The following is a 20873-nucleotide window of genomic DNA, read 5'->3' as shown; positions in this document are numbered from 1 at the left end:
ACTGCCAACTGTGTTGAAGTTTTTTATGTGTTCACGGAAAACAGAGATCAACATTTGAGAGTTTTAGCACACCATAAGGCTGTCCTTCTGAGGAGCAGTAATATTAGGCGGCCACAGCACGCACGCGCTAGCAGTACGCTAATAGCAGCGTTTTACTCGTTACACATATATTTGCATTGCCATTTGTATTCCTCTTAAATCGTCGAAGAAGTCCAATATTAGCAGTACTGAAAAGTGGTCGACGCTCAAGTCAAGGAAAATAGCACCTGTTATGCATGTGGACAGCATGACTATTATATAGCTAGGTTTTGACAGACTGGCAGTTTTGCCATGCGGCCGGTTAGAAAGTTTGACATTTGCAAGCAAGGAGGATAGAAAAGAGGCATTTCTCGTGTATGGATGAAAGGTGTAGCGCAGTGTATACATGATTACAGCAAGTGCCAGGAGTTGTCTGTACGTAGTGATAAGTAGCCAACCGCTTGCGATAGAGACGTTTTATACAGCATGCTTTGTGAAAGGAGCCCTGCGTGATGAACACTAAGGTGCCCAAAGAAATTAGGGTCGCCGGCTGCAAGGGCCAGTCCAGCCGTGATTAGTCCCGTCCATACTCAAAAGATGGCGGTGCGGCCTTTCGCCTTTTGCCACTCCGCTTTATACTCGGCGCTGTATTGGAGACGGGTTCTCGGTTCCAGGCGAAAAGAGACTGAAGGAGAGACGCTTCCCGTTGCCGTCTAAAGAGGAGCCAACCAGCAGGATAATACATGTCTGCAGCGTTCTAAAATAACTTCAAATATTTGATGTTCGCAGTCAGAAAGTGCTATACGGAGTTTATATTATTTTTGCTTCCATTTTTGTTATGCCTTCGGCCTTTTCGTACTCGGACTTCCCTTCAAGAGATACTAAAACGGTGAGGGTGGGGGGGTGGGGGGATTCTTGCGTTACATCATGAATAGTGCTACTAAAGCTGTGATACATGAGACGGAATATTGTGCTGATAATTTGGAGCGCAAAATGTGCGTAAAATGAGAAAACGTCTCACTAAAACTGCCCTTTCTTCTCCGTGTTTTCAGCACGGCCTACAGAAATTGGCTTTACTGTCGGATAGACGCATGCAGAAAAAAAGAACATCTGTGGTCAAGAAAAGTATTCTGTATCGACACCAGTATAGCAACAGTCTTCGACGGTTACGGATGTATAGGAATATATAGCTCTGTTTTTAAACTGCGTTGTTTGTAATTGAAAAGCTGTGAAACAGCAAACCATGATCGTTAAAAATGATGCAGCTGAATTCGTTCGCCTGAATTAGGAAAAAAAAGCGTACTTCTATCCATACCTTTCATGCAAACTCGAGTTTGATGTTTGGAAAACATTCGCTCACTGTTGGAGCTTTTAGGCTTCTCCGTAAGGCACAACGACCGGGTGGGGATGCCTAATAACGTTATGTATGGCGGCGGAACATTTCCAGCGCGAAAACGCTTGATTTGAAGGAATAAAGCCAACTCCAACAATGGCAAAGTCCGTCTTGCGTTGTTTGCCGTCATCCGACAACGTACAGCATGCATTCGAGCGAAGGCATCCCTGAGCTTCTCCGCATTTCTCCGGAGCTATAAGAAGGATCCTGAACGTTATTAGGCAATTACGCCATCATTATTATTCTTAGCGAAAAAAAAATTGCCACACTGTACCTACAGGCATCATCATATATTGCAATACTTGAGTATAGTAATATTCTTAAATAACACCTGGGCTGCCATTTAATGACACAATTGGACCCAGAATCCATTCTGTAGTGCTTCCCAAAATGTTCGCTACTTTGAAAGTTGTGCCGAAGTTGCTCCGGTTGAAACTCATTTGCACTTAATGCAATAGCATTTCGGCGTGGATCTGGCAAAAATTGCTTTTTAGTGATAAGCTGAGGCGCTGTGAAAGTATAGCATTACGTGAGTCCTACCGAAAGCAGGCCACTCAAGAGTATCCGTTTTAGAGCGAAAGCTCTACTTGACGACTAAAACCGCAAAAGCCGTTTCATCGCTGAAGCCTGACCTTGAACAAACAGAATAAATATTACCACGACTGGATTTACAACCCACGGCGGCGCGATAAGCTAAGCTGGCCTGTGCACGAGAGCAATATGCTAACGCCGCAGGCGATCATGCCTCGCGCTAAACTGCGAAGCACTCTCGCGCTGTGCACTGCAGGTCGTCTTCGTCAACTAATACTACTATCGAACTGGCGACGACATGCCGAGACATGCTACGACTCAGCAAAGCACTACCATGAGCCAACTAGGCTAAACACATGCTTTCGCACGTCTACTAGGTTTAACTACGCTAAGACTCTGCTACTCTTTTCTTTTTCTCCATGCATTATAGGTACTCTGATATGCTCCTTAAACGTAACTTGTGCAATCTCGCGCACTTAGTAAACGGTTGCGGGACGGTCAAGTACGCGGCGAAAAGAAAACAGTCTTAAGGACACTCGCCTCCCAGACCAATCGAAGCCAGTGCCTCCCCTGTTAGGCCAGGCTGGTTATCGGACGCACTAACCACGGGGCTATCGCCCCTGTGCTGATGCTAGTAATTTGTAGTCATTTGAGACCACGCGCAACGCGGTGACGGTGAGTTAGACACGTTTCTCGCAATCTATACAGTAAATATACTGGGTGTGTGTAGCGGCGATCTGCTGCGGGCTCCGACTTTTTACAGCAAAGCGCAAGTGGGCGGTGAAGAAGAAGTGAGAGAAGGCGACAGTTGTCAGTCCATGTGCCATCGTTTTTGAGGCAACAAAAACAACGTGTTCACGGAGATGGATATGACGACCTACGGAGGCCGGAAGCCACAGGAAAAAAAAAGAAAAGCAACGGAGAGCCCGAAAACCAAAGGACGCTGAAGAGTAACAGAATGTAGCGAAACAATACTAAATACATTGCCAGGCTTATCCTAGGTTGTGATAAATGACAAGTTTTAATGGTTCACGATATGATTGACGCAATGATAGCGCCCCACATAGTGGTTCGACGATTGTGTTTATGTTATGGGAGGGTTACAGTGAGTGGTATATGTGGTCTGAGAAATGTTTGAGCACGAAATGGAGGATCTTGTATCGCAGAGCGTTCTTTGAGCGGCGTCCCTCCTTCCAAAATTTCTTTACACTGTTTATAGATGTACATTGACTGCCAATAGACAAGTTCTATAGGCTAGCCAATAGACAACACAAATCCTATCAACAGTGTGCAGATAATCTATAGATTTATTGCCATACACTTTTCGTAGAATTTGTTTTTCAATAGACAGTCATAGAGACTATGAATAGACCTCCGCAGCATCCGTGCCCCCTCGCGAAACACAAGTGATGTGCCACGTCGCCGTTTGCGGAGGCAAGACGGGCTGCGTGCGTGGAGTGGTCACGGGATCGAGGGAGCACGCCATGCGGAGGGGATCACACCGATCACCCGGAAGATGAGAACAAAGTTAATACAGCTAGCGCTGTTAAACCCCCCCCCCCCCCCCTTCGCCCGTCCCACGATAGCGCCCTCTTCGCTGTCCACGTAACACACGACAACCTGGATAATGTTAACATTGGCCAGTGGATGAAGCCAGGAGTTTTTGAGAACAACATAATATGGAAGTAGAACACAACTTGAGTCAACAGTGAAGCTCACGTGACCGTCACACTCCGCGGCAGGCAAATATTCTTCTTGACGCGTTTCTTGTTACCTAAACGAAAAACTAATCACAACATAAAACTATGAGCGCCCGAATATTAGTGCAGTCAAGCATTCAAATGATCTCGATTTCCTTTATACTGCTGATGCATTTAATTAGTAGAGCAGCACACCGGGCTGTAGGAGCCAGCTGTTGTTGTTGCCAACACCACATTGTTGCGAAAACAAAACACCAGTGGTTGCCAACTGCTGTTTTCTTTTTAACTTGCATCCTCGTGGGAAACAGTTCGGCAACGTAGAATTCACGAGAAAGGCACGCAGGAAAAAGCGCTACTGACTCGGCTGCTGACCAGGAAGACGCGGGTTCGATCCAGCGAAGCGCTAGAGGCCCGTGTAGTCTGCGATGTCAGTGCAAGGGAATGAACCCCAGATGGTCGAAATTAGCCACAGTCCTCCACTACAGCGTCCCTCATAGCCTAAGTCGCCTTGGGACTTTAAATCCCATATATTTAAGACCAAAACCTATATGGAGTTGTTTCCTTAAGCTGCAATTCAAATTGGAGTTTTGGAAAGACGTGTACACTGTACTTCAAAGGAAAGTTCTCAGTCAGTGAAGGAGAAAATGTTTGTTTTTGAAAGATATCTAAGTACTTTGTGCAAACTGCCTGCTTCATCTCGCAAAAAGTTAAGAAGTTATTAATGCCTCAACCGTAAGAAGCCTAGATAGCAAAAGAAAATGACATTGCGCTTCGTTCACCAGTGGCTATAATGCTATAATGCTTACCCGACGGCAACACCATTCTATTAAAGAGTAGATACTTTAGCATTGTGTAGATGTATTAGCGTATATAGGTATGGGCAGAAGTGCGCTGGTGTTGCAAGTGTACAGACGGCGCCCTCTGCGGGAGCAGCCGCAAAAAGCGTGTGTTCTCGTCGCGCCGTATATATATATATATATATATATATATATATATATATATATATATATATATATATATATATATATATATATATATATATATATATATATATATATATATATATATATATATATATATATATATATATATATATATATATATATATATATATATATATATATATATATATATATATATATATATATATATATATATATATATATATATATATATATATATATATATATATATATATATATATATAATAGTGTCTGCCATGGCGCACGACGGTGCGGCCGTGAGTGCTAAGGTGCCTTCTACGCATTCTGTACAACAGCCCAATAGTATTGCCGGAAACTTCCAAAAGTGGTATCTAATAAATTTCTATGGAAGTCCTCAGATAATGAGACAGAACGTGCTGGACAAGATCGCTACTGCGTGCAAAGTAGGCAACCACTCTAAACCAATCACTTTGGCATGTAACAGCGCTAAAGACGCAATGAGCAAACGATGAAGAAAAGACGAAGGTACGAAGTGCGTGAAACTTCTTACTTTGTAGCGTCTTTTTCACGCCACCGTTGATATGCGTACGTTATACAATGCCCGCTCCTAAACATCGACCGTCGTCAACGGCTTCCTTGACTTGCAAGCGTTGCGTTGCATATAGCGTGTGCAGGCCCTGTTAGCCTAGAAAATAGCGAAGAGCGCTAGCAGGTGATAGCAGACGCAAAATAAGCAATAACGAGTCAAGCTATATCTCTTCGTCTCGGCCCCGCATTTCTGATTATATCCGAAGGCCTAGCGGAGCTGGCAATTACTAACCTCAAATGCCGTAGACGCGCTCAACGGTTTCCATACCTTGATCAAGCTCTGAATCGCTGCCTCTATATGAGACTTATTTACGGTTTGAAATCGTCTCATAACTCAAAATACTACACAGGACAAAACGCTTGCCTGGACTACGCTCGCGACATCTAGCGATAACGCCTGGTTCGAGACGAGCTGTGTGTGAGCATGTGCGGCCAATTAAACTGACAGAATTGCCCGTCTTTTTAGCGGCATTCTGGCCGTTGCGGCTTGGACTCCTTTTACCCTCAGAAGCGCCGTCTGCGCTGCCGACTGCGAAACGAAAACTAACCGGCTATGCGCATGATGCTTGGCTTCTTTTTCTGTCTTTTTTTTTTCGTGTGCGGAATTCCTGGCGAGCTACATCTCAGCGCGCAGATTCCCACTCCTGCACTGCATGGTTATTGCGAGCACTCGCCTCAAGTTTGCGTCCAGTGCTTTGTGGCCTTCCGTTAGCGCCGAAATGTGCAAGTCATTGCTCAAGGCAGCATGTGAACTCAGAGATGAGCAGGCAGCGGTTCAAAAGACGAAAGCAGGCAGCGTGCCGCGAAAGGACGGGCGACGATATCAGTTTGGTCACCCATGCTCCCACCCGGCTTGTCTCCAACCAGACATTATCGCTAGATGTCGCGCGCGTCGTTGGGCAGAGTGGCTCAGACAGAGCGCGCAGTTAGGGCGTTCTGGACAGGCGCGTTGCCCTTTGCAGTCTGAACGCGTCCTTCGATTCGCACGCGGCGGAACAGAAGGAAAGTGCAAGATTTTACCTTTGGCGGCGCTTTCATACCAGCGCACGAGGCCTATACCAGTTTACCGAACACCGCGGCTGCACTGCGCATGCGCAAGAGGTGTCAGGCTAGTACATCGCTACGCTTGAAACCTTTATACTCATGGTGAGGTATCTGTGACTCCGCAACCAAGGCTAGGAAGGAGCGTGAAGGAGACACGTGCTTCTGCTTTCTCAAGGCTGGAGGACCGAAGCGCAAGTGTGATTTCGCAGCAGAATACATAGTCCTGAAGACGACGGGACGAGGCCAGCGCCATCTCGACGAATTTGCAGTGCTCGTCTGCTGACGTCAGTCCCCCGTCACGCAAGAGACCCACGCCGCGACCTTTCCACCTCTGTCCTGACTTTTCACAGAATGCTGCTGGCACGGCGGAGCAGTTCCCTACAGGTGCTTGTTTTTCGCGGTGCTACAAGTGCTGAACACGTGTGTGCAGTCGCCGTGCTTAGGCAGTAGCGCGAACATGTATAACGTGCTGTGTGCCTGGATGTTGCGGCCACTGCGAAATCGGCCCAAATTTGCCCGTTTTTAAATTCCTCAAGAGCTGAAGACCACGTGGCTGCCTGCCATTCCGAGACCTCGAGAGGGCGACGAGAGAACTACGCGTTCCCATACCGCATTCCAGAGTAAGAATGGCCTGCTTTAATTTTGGTTCTTGCAGTGCGCAAAGCAACCACGTGCGCGTTAACTGTTGGTGGGATTTCAGCCAATATTTCTTTAACTTTGACGAAAGCTTTTCTTGAACGCATTCGCAATTTTTTTAATTAACTATACTCCGTTTAGCACATATCAGGCAACGCTGAGTGGCTGTGGAAGTAGTGCGAAACCTTGTTGCCTCGCCACGTATATCATTCGTTCTTTTCGAAACTGTGGTGAGCGCTTGGGCGAAAACAAAGAGCGGTATAAAACGAAGTGGTATCATTGAATATCACGGTCGAAGCATTGAGGCGCTCAACTAGAGTTCGGGCCCTCTGGGTATAATCTTCACCGAGGGTGAAGAGCTTTTTGGGCGCGGACTGAGTAAGAGGGATTCGCCCTACCAACCACGTATCATATCGCCACATGTAATTCTTGCTTCTCGAAGTCTCAATGAGCAGCAGAACGAAATTGTATCTCGAGATAAAACGAAGTCCAGGAGGTGCAGCCACAGCACTGACGATTTGTCACGACGAAATGTTTTTTGGGCGCGGACATAGCCTGCGCGAAGAGGCGCCCTAGCTTTGGCAGCGTTTCCTGCTATGTAGCAAACCGATTATTCTTCCGGTTAACCTCCCTTCCTTTCCTCTTCTTCGTCCTCCTTCTCCTGCTATGTATGAAACAGTGTGCATAAAGTCTGACGTCGGTGACGGGAATCCTGGGATATATTCCTCCGTCATGTTTGTGAGCCACCAGCTCCCGCAATATGCATTTCGAATCGTGATATTTCGGCGGTCCAAGCGCAGCAGTAGCCGCGATAGGGAACACCCGACGGACACAAACTTCCCCCTGTGCGATCGAACGAAGGAGTGCTGAACACAGCGACGGAGCTTGCGTGTGGCTCTCACTAAACGCGCCAACTTCGACAGCCAGAACCGCTGCCGTCGAGTATGTGGTGCGCACTTCATAACAGGCAAATTCGCAATTTCGACAGTAGAATATGTGATAGTGGCGAAACGAGCAAAGCGTCAGTGATTAACCTGAACGCTTTGCTTTGAAATTGTGACCACCCAAGTAGCTCGAGGAGACAAAACCCCGTCGCTTCTCCTAGGGTATGCAGCGCCAGGCGTGAAGATTTCGCAAGACGCCAGTGTACAGTGAGTGTACTGTACACAGCGAAACGTGGCGAGCTAAGACCAAGAAACAGCATGCGAAGGCCGACGCAGCGGGGACACGGAACGAGCAGTGCGTATACATATAGGGTGCCTCGATGTCCCGTACGGAGGCACCCTAGCCGTGGGCTGCTCTTCATGCCGCCGCAGCTGACAGCAGAAATCAACGTTTCTGTGAACTGTGCTTTAGCAGCGAAAAAAAAAATTTAAAAATCAATAAACATTTTTACTGGCGCTACTTTCACTCCTCGAGATTAGTTCATTTAACTCAAAGAGCTTAAATTAGTAAATAAGTTTTACGCTCACGTCTGAAGTAGGAACTTGTCTTCCTCGAACTGGGTAGCTGACAAGCTTTCACGAGCGGGCCGCAATGTAGCTGATAATGTTGCGGTGTAATGCCCGCAAACAGGCTGACGCCTGCGTTCTTCGCTGCTTCAATTCGCGAGAGGCCGATGTTATCGTGATAGGACTGTGCGTTCGGAAGCGAAGGAGCTTTCACGCAAAAAGCGCGAAGAAGTCAGTCGCAGCACGAAACACCTTAGTTTATCCGCGTCTTGAAGCGTGCGGCTGCCAAGCGATTCGTCAACATGGCCGCTGTATAGCATGCAGGGATCTCGCTGACGTGACGCTACGGAGATGCGGCGGCGCTGGCGTCAGCAGTGATCTATAGGCAAAAGGCGGTGGACCGTCCGCATTCGGTGTGCCACGCTTGCATGTTTTTGAATGCAATTCGCGGCATGCTGATAGATTGTGGTGCGGCTGGCTGAGCAGTAAGACAGAAGAAAGGAAGCTGCGTAAGTTTGCACAAGGCTATTGCAATCAGACCGGGGTGAAGGAGAAAGGCAGCGGTCGACGAGCGGGACAAGTTAGGCGACGGACCAGCTTCGCGGCTAGCACTGCATTTCTGCTTCGAAATCTGATCAGTTAGCTTGCGTCTCTTAATCCGCATGGTTCCTCTCTGGTCGCGCGGTTCTCGGCGTAAGAAGTTTAGACGCGATATGCTGTGTGCGTGTGACCGTATAATTTAAAGCAAGGGGTGCTGTTTCAGATGCCAGTGATCCGGACTGCACGTGCCGAACATCTCTTCGTGACGGCGGCGCCGTCTTGCCGCAGCGGCTCGTCCCCTTCCGCTTCCGGCGTCTCTCGGTGGCTTTTCGAAGTCCAGACGCAGGACTGTAACCGGAGGGAGGGGCGTTATTGTCCTGCGCCTGCGGACTGGCCCCCCGCTATGCCCCTAACCGATAGCGTCACCCTATGCTAAACGTGTCACTGTGGCTCCTGCGAACTACGTCCGATGTTCGTAAACGCCACTACGCGCTTACACGTGCTTGCTTCTACGGTTGTCCACCGCTCCTCCCACAAGGCCCCGAGTCTCCCCTCGCTTCGCTGCGACCCACTTTCGGGCTCACATGTAATTCTGGGAGGCGCAGTCGGGACTTGATCCACCACCTGCTGGCGTTGCACGTTGTTAAAGACGGTGCACAAGTGAAAGGTATTTTTTTATTACCTTTCTCCACCTAAAGACGCCAGAGACAAGACTTGGATCCAGCATGTCGAGATTTGAGACAGCAACCATTTTCTGCAAGGTCAGCTAAGCACAACACAGTCAGGGGACAAGAATCATGCCGTCCATTTCCTGAGCGAACAGCTGAAGTTCCTCTCCGCGAAGAAAAGGCGAAGACGACATTCTGTAGGCTTCGTGGTGTCCTGTTGCACATTTTTCATGATACCGCAACAGTCCTGCAAGTAGATGAGAAGCTGTGGAGCCATCTCCCTGCCGCATTCTGCTCAAAAGCTTTATGAACAGGATAGATGGCAAAGTTGTTTATGACAATAACAAATCTAAATAGAAAAAGGTGAAAGTCTCGCGAAAGAAAAAATAGATCCGCCTTTGGAAAATTTTTCCCCCATGCATGTATTCTTGATTCTCCATGTCATGCATTAAAAAAATGTACGACCGCAAATCTCATTCTGCTCCGCCCGCGGGCCTCGACTCCTGACGTCACGGCTGGCGAAGGCGAAGAGTGTTTTTGGACAGTAACTGTCCAAAAGATTCTGGTCCCTCTACTCGGCGGAACCAGACAGTATTCAGGAGCTGTGAAATGCTTACACCAGCCAATAATTTTCGAGCTCAACGTCTCGAGGCCAACTCGCTCTTTTCTTCAGGGCTGACTGATAGGCGAGCAAGCAGCAGCACTCATCGTGTACGTACAACCAACATGCACCAGCCGTCAACATGCACCAACCAGCCCGTGTTATCCCTCTTCTGGAGCAGCAGGAAGCGGGCTTCGCTTTACTTCTGCTACCACGTGACGAAGGCCACCAACAGTATATATATGTATACGACGAGCTGTTCTCGTTCCAATCAGATAGCATTCTTCTGCGATCTTGTGAAGGAAATCCGAACTTGCAAAAGTATTTGGCTATGCTCAACTTAATCGAAAGAATTGGTTGTTAACACGTCCGTATAATGAAGTGAGTCCTGTTGATTTGCTGTGCACATTGCTTTGCAGAGCCTGAGGCAAAGCAGGTGTAAAGTTGCAGTTGGGCAGACGGGCCCAACATTTAAACTTCCTTTAACTTGATTTTCCCCTTGTGATCCTCCCCTACTTAGCCCAAAATTCTTAGCGTGGCCATTAGGCGGTGTATTACAATGCACGTGAGTGCATCCGCGGTAGACATCAGTACAAAAAAAAAACGGTTGCAAGATCAGTTTCCTAAAAACAGGGCCCGGAGAACTGAGGATAGAAGGTAAGCATTAAAAACTTAAACTGACCAAAAGTCATAGGAATTTGCATAGAAAAAAAAAAGTGGCCTTCAGGATAGTAATTTTTAGGGGTCGAAATAATTGGAGACAAAAATGCTGAGCAAGATGGCGTCTGCCGTTACCTTTTAAAAAGGGAATGTTCTTTGCACGCATTCATCCGTCTAAACTCTACATTGACTGCAGAATGTCAGTGCACGTTAAAAAATCCCGGGTTCGAAATTACCCGGAGCCCTCCACTACGGCGTTTCTCATAGCCTGATTCGTTTTGGGACGTTAAATCCCATAAACCAAACGAAGCAAAACTTTACATTGGCAGACTAACGGAGTTTGAGGCAGCAAGCTGACACAAGTGCGTTTGAAGTGAAACCATCTCGTACATGTATGAAAACTGAAAGATGCAGAGAAGATTTCGGCTACCTTTACAGACAGAATACAGAAAAAATTCACACACATCATTTACAAGCTCCCTTCATTCCAACCACTGTATTTCGTGTAATTTCAAAACTGTTAGAGTTCCCCCCACCCCACCCCCTCAATGCTTCTCGCGCTTCCCATGACATTATTTTTAATTTCGACTAAAATATGTATTCTCCTGCGTACGCATCAAACTAAACGTGCGCCAAACGACGTCGTTGTGTTTTTCTGTAGCCACAGAGACAAGTTGCACGAATCATGGAGGAATGATGCACGGAAGGACCTGTTGGACATGCGACTGAATTTCTTTCTTTTCTGAGGCTGATTGGTTAAACCGAGGCCTTAGAAATATATCTTCATTAACGCGGACAAACCTTGGTTTTGCTCAGGTGTGAAGAGTATATAGTATATAGAGAACGAAACCAGATCTGAAAGTGCCGCGTGTCGACTCTCGAGAGCGCATTTTCACGTCCGAAACAAATACGAGACCCGATTTCTGCATAAACACGGCGTTGCCAGTGGCATGGTTTTCATCTCAAAGTCACTTTTCTGGCCGTTATTGTTTTCGCCAAGCAATGGCAGCGGGTAAGGGGGCAGCTAGCCCCCCATCGCGTCGCTTGCGCGTCCCATCCCAGAATAAACGCTGAGCGAAGCCGCCCCGCACTGTGCCAAGTTTGTTTTGAGAGATCCGCCGGTGTGCGTGTGATCCCACCGCTTCGTGTTATGTTTGCCGCTACTTTTGTTTTTGTTTATTTTTTTTCTTCCTTTTACTCCCACCCGCGGCCTCTCCGGTTGCCTGTCATGCGCACGACAGCGCACAGGTAGGTAGGCGCAGTGCTTCGCTTACAATGCGAGTCCCTTGTGCCGGCACCTTTCGCGCATTCCGGGCCCCGAGGGAGACGAGTTGGGGGGGGGGGGGGGGGGGGCGACTTTCGCGAGGCAGCGATATCTGCTGGCTAGGCGCGAGCGCAGGGCTATATTCGGCCCGGTCGAATTCCGTGCACAGCTGCTTTGGGCGCAGTCCTAATCATAACTGAGGTTTATACTCCGGCAATTAAGGTAGACGGACAAGCCCTAAATTGATGGTGGATTCCTACTCCGTTAGCAGAGCGCATTTGTTGCTGGCGACTCAACTTGTCAGACAGCAAGCACGGAAAATGCATTCGCAGGCAGCGGCAGCTGAGCCAACGCTCAGAAGCAGAAGCACCATGAACTGTTGATCAGGTAAGGGCCCGCGCGGCACTGGTCAACCAACCTTCAGCTCCAAGACTGGCGGTCCATAGCCGTGAACTGTAGTTAAACACCTTATGGAGAAGACTGACGCGTCAGAAGACGACGCACTGCATCAAGAGAGATGAACTCAAACTGGTCTCTTCCGCAGTTGAAGAGTCACTCCGGGACATGGCACGACTTCTTCTAGTCGCATCTTCGTTACAACGCTTCTCGAGTCGTGCGGCGTGTTTGTTCTGGCGTCTCTTGAGCGCGTTGTCTCTTCCTCGCTTCGTTCTGTCGTTGTTGCGTCTCTTTCGCGCTCCCCATGACTACATTACTCAGGCGAAGCGCATATATATACCCCCCCCCCCCCCCCCCCCGCGAGGCGACACCCCCTCTCCTACCCCAGCGGAGCACATCTGGTGGAGCGAGCGGCGACGGCAGCGGCGCCATCTGTTGGAGCGCGGCTGCGGCGTTGCTAGGCAACAGCGGCTCAAGGTCGTTTGTCGGCCACGGCACACGGCATACGGCTGAAGTGCGTGACGAGCAGAAATGGCTCGCTGGCTGGCGTAGTAAAGCTTTCGCTTTAAAATGCGCAAAAGAGAAGAAGTACAAACTACAAGAAAAATAAACGAGCAACAACAACCGCAAAACTTTAATGAACTGGCTGATCCAATGCTGGCCAGCGAGGATTTCTTAAATATATAGATACGGCAAAAATGCGTTATAGTGACGTCAAGTGCAAGCCGTCTGTCCCGTTAGTTCGGTAGGCTTGCACGGGCTTATTTAAATCCTCTTCAACCTGGCTCAAAGGCCTTGCACTACAAAAGCAGCGGCAGTGCATCGCGTATACAACGCGAATCAGCAAGACCCTGACAGCTGTATTCTTTGTCATCTCTCCCCTTCCGCTCTTGTGGCTGTCCCCTCGCTTGCGAGCGTCTAGTCTACCTGCTCTGACGCTCCGCTGGCCAAGAACAGAGCGAAGGCTTCAGGCTTCGGTGTGTACCTGCTTGCACTGCAAGAAGCGTCTTGTTCCCATGGCAAGTCTCCCGCGGGAACTCGTTTTTTTCTCTTTCGCTGCTCGTTTTTCTTCCCTCAGCCTTGGCTTTATTTTCTTCTTCCTCCCCTCCCCCCTCTCTCCCCCGTTTGTTTCTTCTTTTTCCACCTGTCTGCTTTATTCTTTCGTTTCCTGCGTCAGCGGCGCGTCTACAACATTCTGTGCGCAAGACGCGTCACAACGCCGTGAATGCTGACAGACATGTTTGATGATTTAGCAGAGCCTCGCTTTAGTCTTCCAAGACACGTAGTTCGCAGTTAGGCATATGCATGCAGTGAAACCCCTGAGGAACCGCGAAAACCAAAAGGTTTTACACGGTACGGCTCGGAGCTGTTGCTAAATATTTAGCGTATATCCAGGAGTTCTTGACAAGCGCATTTTTCGGCAGGAAATTATTTATTGCCGCAATTTTTTCACATACCGTAAGATTCCGCTATAACGATCCATATAACCGCACATCTTCCTTCTGGCAGGCCTGCATTTTTTTGCTATTAACGTTTTTGCTGCACTCAAAAACGTTCCCACTGGTTGCCTGTATACGGCAGTCTTACCTGCTCGATGCGAGCGATGGACAAATCTCGAAATGAAGATCTTGTTAGGCATCGGAAGAATGGACCATAACTTTCAATATTTTCAGGACGTATATACCTTACAATATTCCTCAGTTGCCCCACATTTAAAAGTGATGTCCAAGAATACTGGGCCTTTCAACACGTAGTGCGCACCAAAAGAAGCATGACACATTTTATTCGTTATTTTTTTAGATTAGTATGATTCATAGATAAGACTTCGATTCCGTTTTCGCGACCAAATAACTAGGAGATGTACTCTTGTGGAAGAGTTAGAGTCATGACATGGTCTACCAACAAATCGTGGTTTTTCGCTGCAGCTACTAACCGCAACGTTATTATGAGTATTTAAAGAAGACGTGGGGCTCTAGGCGCGCACTTAGACCAGAAATTGCAATTTAAAGTTATCGGCTCTAAGCCCCTCCACCTGGAAGTGGCGTTTACGTGAGCCCAACAGGGCCGGGTTGAGCCAAGTTGGCGGGTCGAAAACCGGTTACTGTGTTCATGTAAACGCCGCCGACTAGGATCGGAGAGTCGTGCCTCGCAGGGCGCGCCGCGAGATTTGACTCGCTAGTATCGAGTTCATGTAAACAAACAGTCGTCGAGTTGGGTTGACCTTGCTCAACTCGCTCCTCTGATTCGACCCGCCGCTGTCGGGTTCATATAATCAAGGCTCCTAATGTGGTGAAGTCGCCGAGACCAGGTAGAAGCTAGACAGAAAAGGGAAGGACACAGGCCTTTGTCCTCCTGGCGTGGGGTGTGGGGCTCCTCAGCATCTCCTCTCCAACTTGCCCCCTCCACACCCGTATCTTGAACAACTAATGAACAACGAACAGTCCACTCCCCTGTGCTCACTGTGCACAGTTGAGTCGTTCAGTCTAAAGCCCCTCAAACTTTCATTCGCGAGCAAGCAGTAGTGCCTGACTGCCACACTGTTCAGGGGCACTTTTAAAAATTCAATTACAAATGACTCGCTGCTCCAAGTGAGCTCACATTTTGTCCAGTTGTTCCGAGACGTGTATAGCGAACTACTAGCAATAAACAGCTTGAGTTTGAAAAATGGTGTCATGACCCCTTTAACAAAACCCGTCATCACTGGGCTGAAGGTTAGCGCAGAGCATTTTGAGCCGGAAACTTCCAACTACCAGTAACAAAATCTGCCTCCATGCCTGAGTCGCGATGCATCTTAATCAGAGCTGAAATTAGAAATGTATAAAAAGATCGTCGCAAAAATGAGAAAAGAAGGTCCCTGCACATCAACGTCGCATACAGCGTTTTATTTCGAGAATCGGAATGCCGCGTGTGAGTTTTTTTATTGATCTTGAGATGTTTTGAATGTTTATGCATACGATTCTGGGGCTTCGATGCATGCAAGGAGTGTAAACAGAAAAAAAAAGGCCACGATTTACTGCAGCCACAATATTTTGGCAGACTGTATGATCGCCGCATGTGACCGCTATATCCATAAGAAAGTGAGGCTAAGCACCTGTTCCTCGAAGAAGCTGTTCGCCGGGTTCCCGCCAGGGCTTACTCTCTGACGGAATATATTTGCCAGTTATGCAAGAAACTTTGCCTCGGAGTCTGCGTACTTCGTTGTTACCAGTGTAGGCTACGCTGGACGATGTATTTAATCACAACGATCCAGCGCATCGGAAACAATCATTCATGTCCCTGTTCTGAAGACCCTGTACTGCAGTGACTGATCTTGCAGTGAGGGGCTAATCGATTTTTTTCATCAAACTTCTCCGTAAAACCATTCACATGCGGGTGACATACGATGAGCGTTAGAAAATTTTAGATGAACACGAAAGTAAAGAATGACAAAACTTTTTATCATTATGCTGTATCGTGATACTCGCCATGCCATTCTATAGACCTATATATACACTGTGTATGCTTTTGAACCGTCTTCAAAGCGCTCTTTCGACTTATTTTCTTCTAGTCGAACCCAAGCATGTTCGCAGAGCGCTTTTAAATCGCGCATACATAATCTGGGAAGTCTAATACAGCTGCAGCGTTCGGCAGTGTACGCTGACTGCAAACGCATTCCGAACTAAGACGGGCCAGGGCATGCCGCCACAAACATCCCTCGTCGCCTTCGCCACTTCACATGGCCAGGAGGCAAGAAAACATGGATTATATCTGCGTTTCTCGGCGTCGCAAGGCACAGATAACATTCCCGCCGCGCCCGAGCCATCTCTGGCCTCTCATATATAAATAACCCGGCCGCTTCATTCTTCAGCTGTTGGGCTCCAAGGCAAGAATGCGACTCCGAGGACGGTCGCAGGCGCCTCTGAGCGGGCCGTGCTGTCAGCTCGGGAGATTTACGGTGATCTGGCCGCATGTACTACGTACGCGCCACCGCCATGCGCGCGTCGCCTTTCGTCACCTGCTTCGCACGCATGGCTTGGGCTTCCTCAACTTAGTTGGCAGTGTTATGAAAGTTCCGGAAGCGAACGAAAATAAACAATGCAGGGAGGGGGCCGAGAGGTGTTGACTCGCAGAGTGTGTTTATGTATTTGTCGCGAATGTTTCGGAAGCGGACTTGGTAGGATATGCGTCACGGGAAGGGAGGCGGCGTGTTTATAGATGTGTGCGATAGAGAACGACGTGTATTTTTCCCTAGTGTCATCCCTGTATTACGGCTCATTTCGCCAAATGAGCGGAACGTGAAAGGATCTGCAGCAAAGCTGTATGGTCTACTCACATGTAGAACAGCTAGCCACTGAACATTCAACACCGGGTTGAAGTTTGGGAGCTGAACCAGAGTCTTGCGCACACATTTATCTCGGCAATTTATTTCCAGTTAGTCGTTTCAATGCAGCCAGCTAAGATATAAAGCTGAAAGCTTCTTTGGCCAGTAGATGCACATTATTTTCATCTTATACAACGGGCCCACGCTTCTGCTATTGAAATCTTAGGCTTACCAAATTTTGAGTGAAATGAACGCTTGTCTTGAAAAAAAAAGAAGAAAAGCCTTAATTTTTTTTTACAGTAATAAAATGTTCTCAAAGAGCTGCTTCGGTTTTTTCTTATTCTTTTAGTTATCTAGATGGCGCAGTGAACGCAAGTTTCTCGAAGGCCGCTGGTCTCGCCTTCAAAGGTTTCGACTGACAGCCTTCACCTCCGAGACACACTGCATATAGAAGACGCGTGTTATGCGTCTTGGCTGCGCGTTGTGCACTTGTGAACAAAATGACGCAATTATAAAATATATTTGAGCTGCCCGTATGTGTGACAGAGTTGGTGATAAGCGGCAGTCAGACAAAAGAAAATATGCATGAAGATAAAATAATAGGAAAGGTAAACAAGGGTCAATTCGCATGTGGAAGAGGTGTTAGCTACTCAAGCAAGTATAAAGTCGGGAAGAGTAGGAAAGCTGTTGTTGTAATAAAGAGGTAAGAATAAGGCGAGGCGAAAGCGGGCATATACTGTATGTTTCACCTAAGATGTTCTGCAATTATTTAAAACCGTTTTTTTGAGCTAGAAGAGCGCTCTTTTCGGCATAGCGTTGTCCGCGGTGTAGTGCACTAGAATACAGTTAAGACGTGCTAACTAGTAGACTGGTTAACTAAGTCTGAATAGTTTACTTTTTAAGTACTACTGTTAGTCTCCACCGCCGCGGTGGCAAAGTAGTTATGGCGCTTGGCTGCTGACCCGGAAGACGCTGCTTCGATCCCGGCCGCTGTGGTCGAATTTCGATGGAGGCGAAATTCTAGAGGCCCGTGTACTGTGCGATGTCAGTGCTCGTTAAAGAATCCCAGGTGGTCGAAATTTCCGGAGCCCTTCACTACGGCGTCCCTCATAGCCTGAGTCACTTTTGGGCGTTAAACACCAATAAAATCATAAACCATACTGTTAGTGTCCATATTTGTTGTGAAGCCCTCAGCGCACCGTATGTAATATCCGTATCAGTTTTTAGAATTTTGAAAAAGCAGTTAGATAGCTAGCCGGCATGGCCAAACAAATTTCGCCCACATCCCCCCCCCCAAAAAAAAAAAAAAAATACATGCGCTTTCGGAAAGCTTGCAGGCAAAGCAACCCCTCCACTGTACGTAACTCGTAGAAATAACCAATATTTATTGGCCCACAGCGCCAAGGGTAACAGCGTTCTCGAAATTCTAGAAATTATGTGTATATTACTTACGGTGGGCTACACGCGTTTCAGTAAATGAGCAGACTAACAGGACACGATATAGTTTGAGGCGTTTTAAATGAATAACAAAAAGAGCCTCACCACTAAAAGTTAACTATTTATTATTAAGTAACCAGCCTACTAATTAGCGCCTCTTAGCTGTATTTTGATGAGTTAAACCGCTGATAATGCTATGTCAAAAAAAGTGCTCATCTAACACGAAAAGCCTATCTTCAGCACATCAGATTTGGAGGGCGGCAGGAGGCCCCCGCGTGGAAACTCTGTAACCCCCCCCCCCCCCCCCCCCCTCACCCCCCGGTTCTCATGCTTTTTTTTTATTTTTATGGTCACACCTTGCTAATCTGGCCCTTCGAAAAGCTCCAACTGAGGTGGGGTGCTCGCGGACCCGAAAGATCACTGCACAAAGTGAAGCGGGGTGTGTAATAGGTGTATAATAGGTGTGTCAAAGGGCATTGACAAAGATGCCTTCGGTCACGCCTTGGGGTGGGGGTCATTATCGGATTTGCCGGACTACACGATCACGGCTCAGAAAATAGAAGCACTTGTAAGCCCGTAGCGGCGTTTCGGAACAAAGCGGCCGTAGTTCGCAGGAGTTGCGCAGGGCCGTCGACTTCGAAGTCACCTAGAAACCGCAAAACGCAGACGTCGGAAGCGGAAAGGGACGTGCCGCAGCGGCCTAATTCCCAGCTGCGACACAAGGCGGTGCCACCATCGCCAAAGCTTCGATGCCCTCCCATGTAGAGTGTGCCTTATCGCAGCGGCCGCTGCGACTCTGTCGCTGCTGTCGCTGCCATGTTATGCCATATAACCGCGGCTATTGCTACGCGCCTTGGTTGCCTGCATAGGCGCGCCGCGCAGTTGAAGTCACGTGAATAAGCTCTATACGAGAGAACGCATGAAGACTCATCAGTATAAGAGCGGTAAATGAGGATGTGAAGGGCGCCTGCAAGATTCCACACGTGTTAGCATCAATAGGGAAAAATAGATCCTAGTCCCGGCACAAAACGCCAAATTTAAGCCCGCCAAAAAGAAAACGCGCATACATTGACCTGTCACTAATATTTCATGCTTTCTAAAAGGGAATAGAGTAACGTAACAAGCGTCCAGTAACGTATAGTAGTCGAAGAATGGATCAGTATTGAACACACTACGCGGCTGTGAATTAAGGCACAGAATGAGATACTCCAAACATAAAAATGCAATTAATGTAAACGTACAGGCGCAGCCAGAATAATATGGAATACGCTCGAATGTCTGAACTTTCCTAACTTGTTGCATCGAACACAAATAAATGTTTCAGGGGTTTATATGGAGCCGCACCAGCATCACTTTCTAACGCAGGCGTAAAGTGTCACCTAATTTTTGGCTATAGGTAAGGCGTGGGAATAGTTTGCCCGCCGAAGCGTGCTCTGCGCTCAATATTATGACCGCGGCTGTACACGTGGGAAACCCTGTTTGAAAACAGTTGAACAAGCATCGCAAGCGCATTGCGCTATATGGTGTTGGCAGTACTGATTTTCAGGAGTGCGCGCTAACTTCAGAACTAGTGATCGACGGGGCAAGAATGAGATGAATACGGAACGACAACGCGATGCGCCCTGTCTGTTTGTATCGTTAATGTTAAAACGCAGAAACTATAGCCCCTTTCCAAGCCTTATTGCTTTCAGCACTATTTCATAACACTCCTGTGTTTTGCAAATGCCGTAGTACCTACGCCAAACGCCCGCGTCTGCAAGCTCACATCACTCTTCACTTTTCATTGCTTGGACTGTGTTATATCGAACACGATCGTTTTCGCAGCAGCGGATGAGAATCTCCTACCGCTGTAGCAGATTCGCGAGCGATTCAACATGCCAACGTGCCAACAATATACCGATTCAACATGCCAACATTCGTCACAAATACTGGTTGATTCTATGAGGTGTGCTTTATTATTCAGCAGTTTTGTGCTCTTTCAGGCTAACAGTTTCGGAGAACACGCTAGCTGCTTATATAAATCAAGGAATAGCAAGTAATGTGCACGTTTGTCACCGCACGCGTGTCGCTTAGCTCGGGGCATGCTTTGGTGCGCATATTTTCATTCGTTGAATTAATTATTTCGGTGTAGCGAATTTGGCGCTAGAAAGAACTTCGCTGCGTTTTTATCAGACTGAGAAATAACGACGTCCCACTGTATACTACATGACACCACCGGCCAAAGCATAACTGGAGACCAAGATTCACTAAATGTATGTTAAATAGGAGCACGCGCCGCGAATGGCTAGTCGGCCAGCGCCGCTGCCGCCGAAGACAGCCAATGAGATTCCAAAGCCCAGTTTCTACTAATCGAAAAGCACGCTTAAGCAAAGCACGCTTCCGTGAATCCTGTCTCCAAAGCAAGCCGCCAAGAGCAACTCGACCACACAGGAGAACGCGGATGCTCCAGAGAGAGAAATCTGTGCCGACCTGCAGTATTCAAAGGAAACGTTCCTGCATGCGGCCATCTTGAGTGGATCGGAATCGTCGCGGGACTCGTGGCGGTCGTCAAGCCCGGCAACCAACACGACGTCTCCACGCATCGGAATATGTTAAACAACGAGTACCCTGTGGCGTCGCGGGTGCTGAGAGTACTCTGTCGTATAGTAGTAACCCCCCATGCTCGCGACTTTGGTGGCAAGACCGCGCTCTTTCTGGGAACG

General features: G+C 47.9%; 1 protein-coding gene across 2 annotated transcripts in view; it reads right to left on the bottom strand.

Annotated features, from left to right (window-relative positions):
* The window catches only part of pb (homeobox proposcipedia), a 92481-nt gene that overhangs the window by 42654 nt on the left and 28954 nt on the right, over positions 1-20873 (bottom strand). The window lies entirely within an intron of this gene.

Source organism: Amblyomma americanum, chromosome 6 (assembly GCF_052857255.1).
Source record: "Amblyomma americanum isolate KBUSLIRL-KWMA chromosome 6, ASM5285725v1, whole genome shotgun sequence".
Taxonomy (NCBI): domain Eukaryota; kingdom Metazoa; phylum Arthropoda; class Arachnida; order Ixodida; family Ixodidae; genus Amblyomma; species Amblyomma americanum.
The sequence above is the reverse complement of the archived record's forward strand: the minus strand, read 5'-3'. Positions and strand labels throughout refer to the sequence as shown.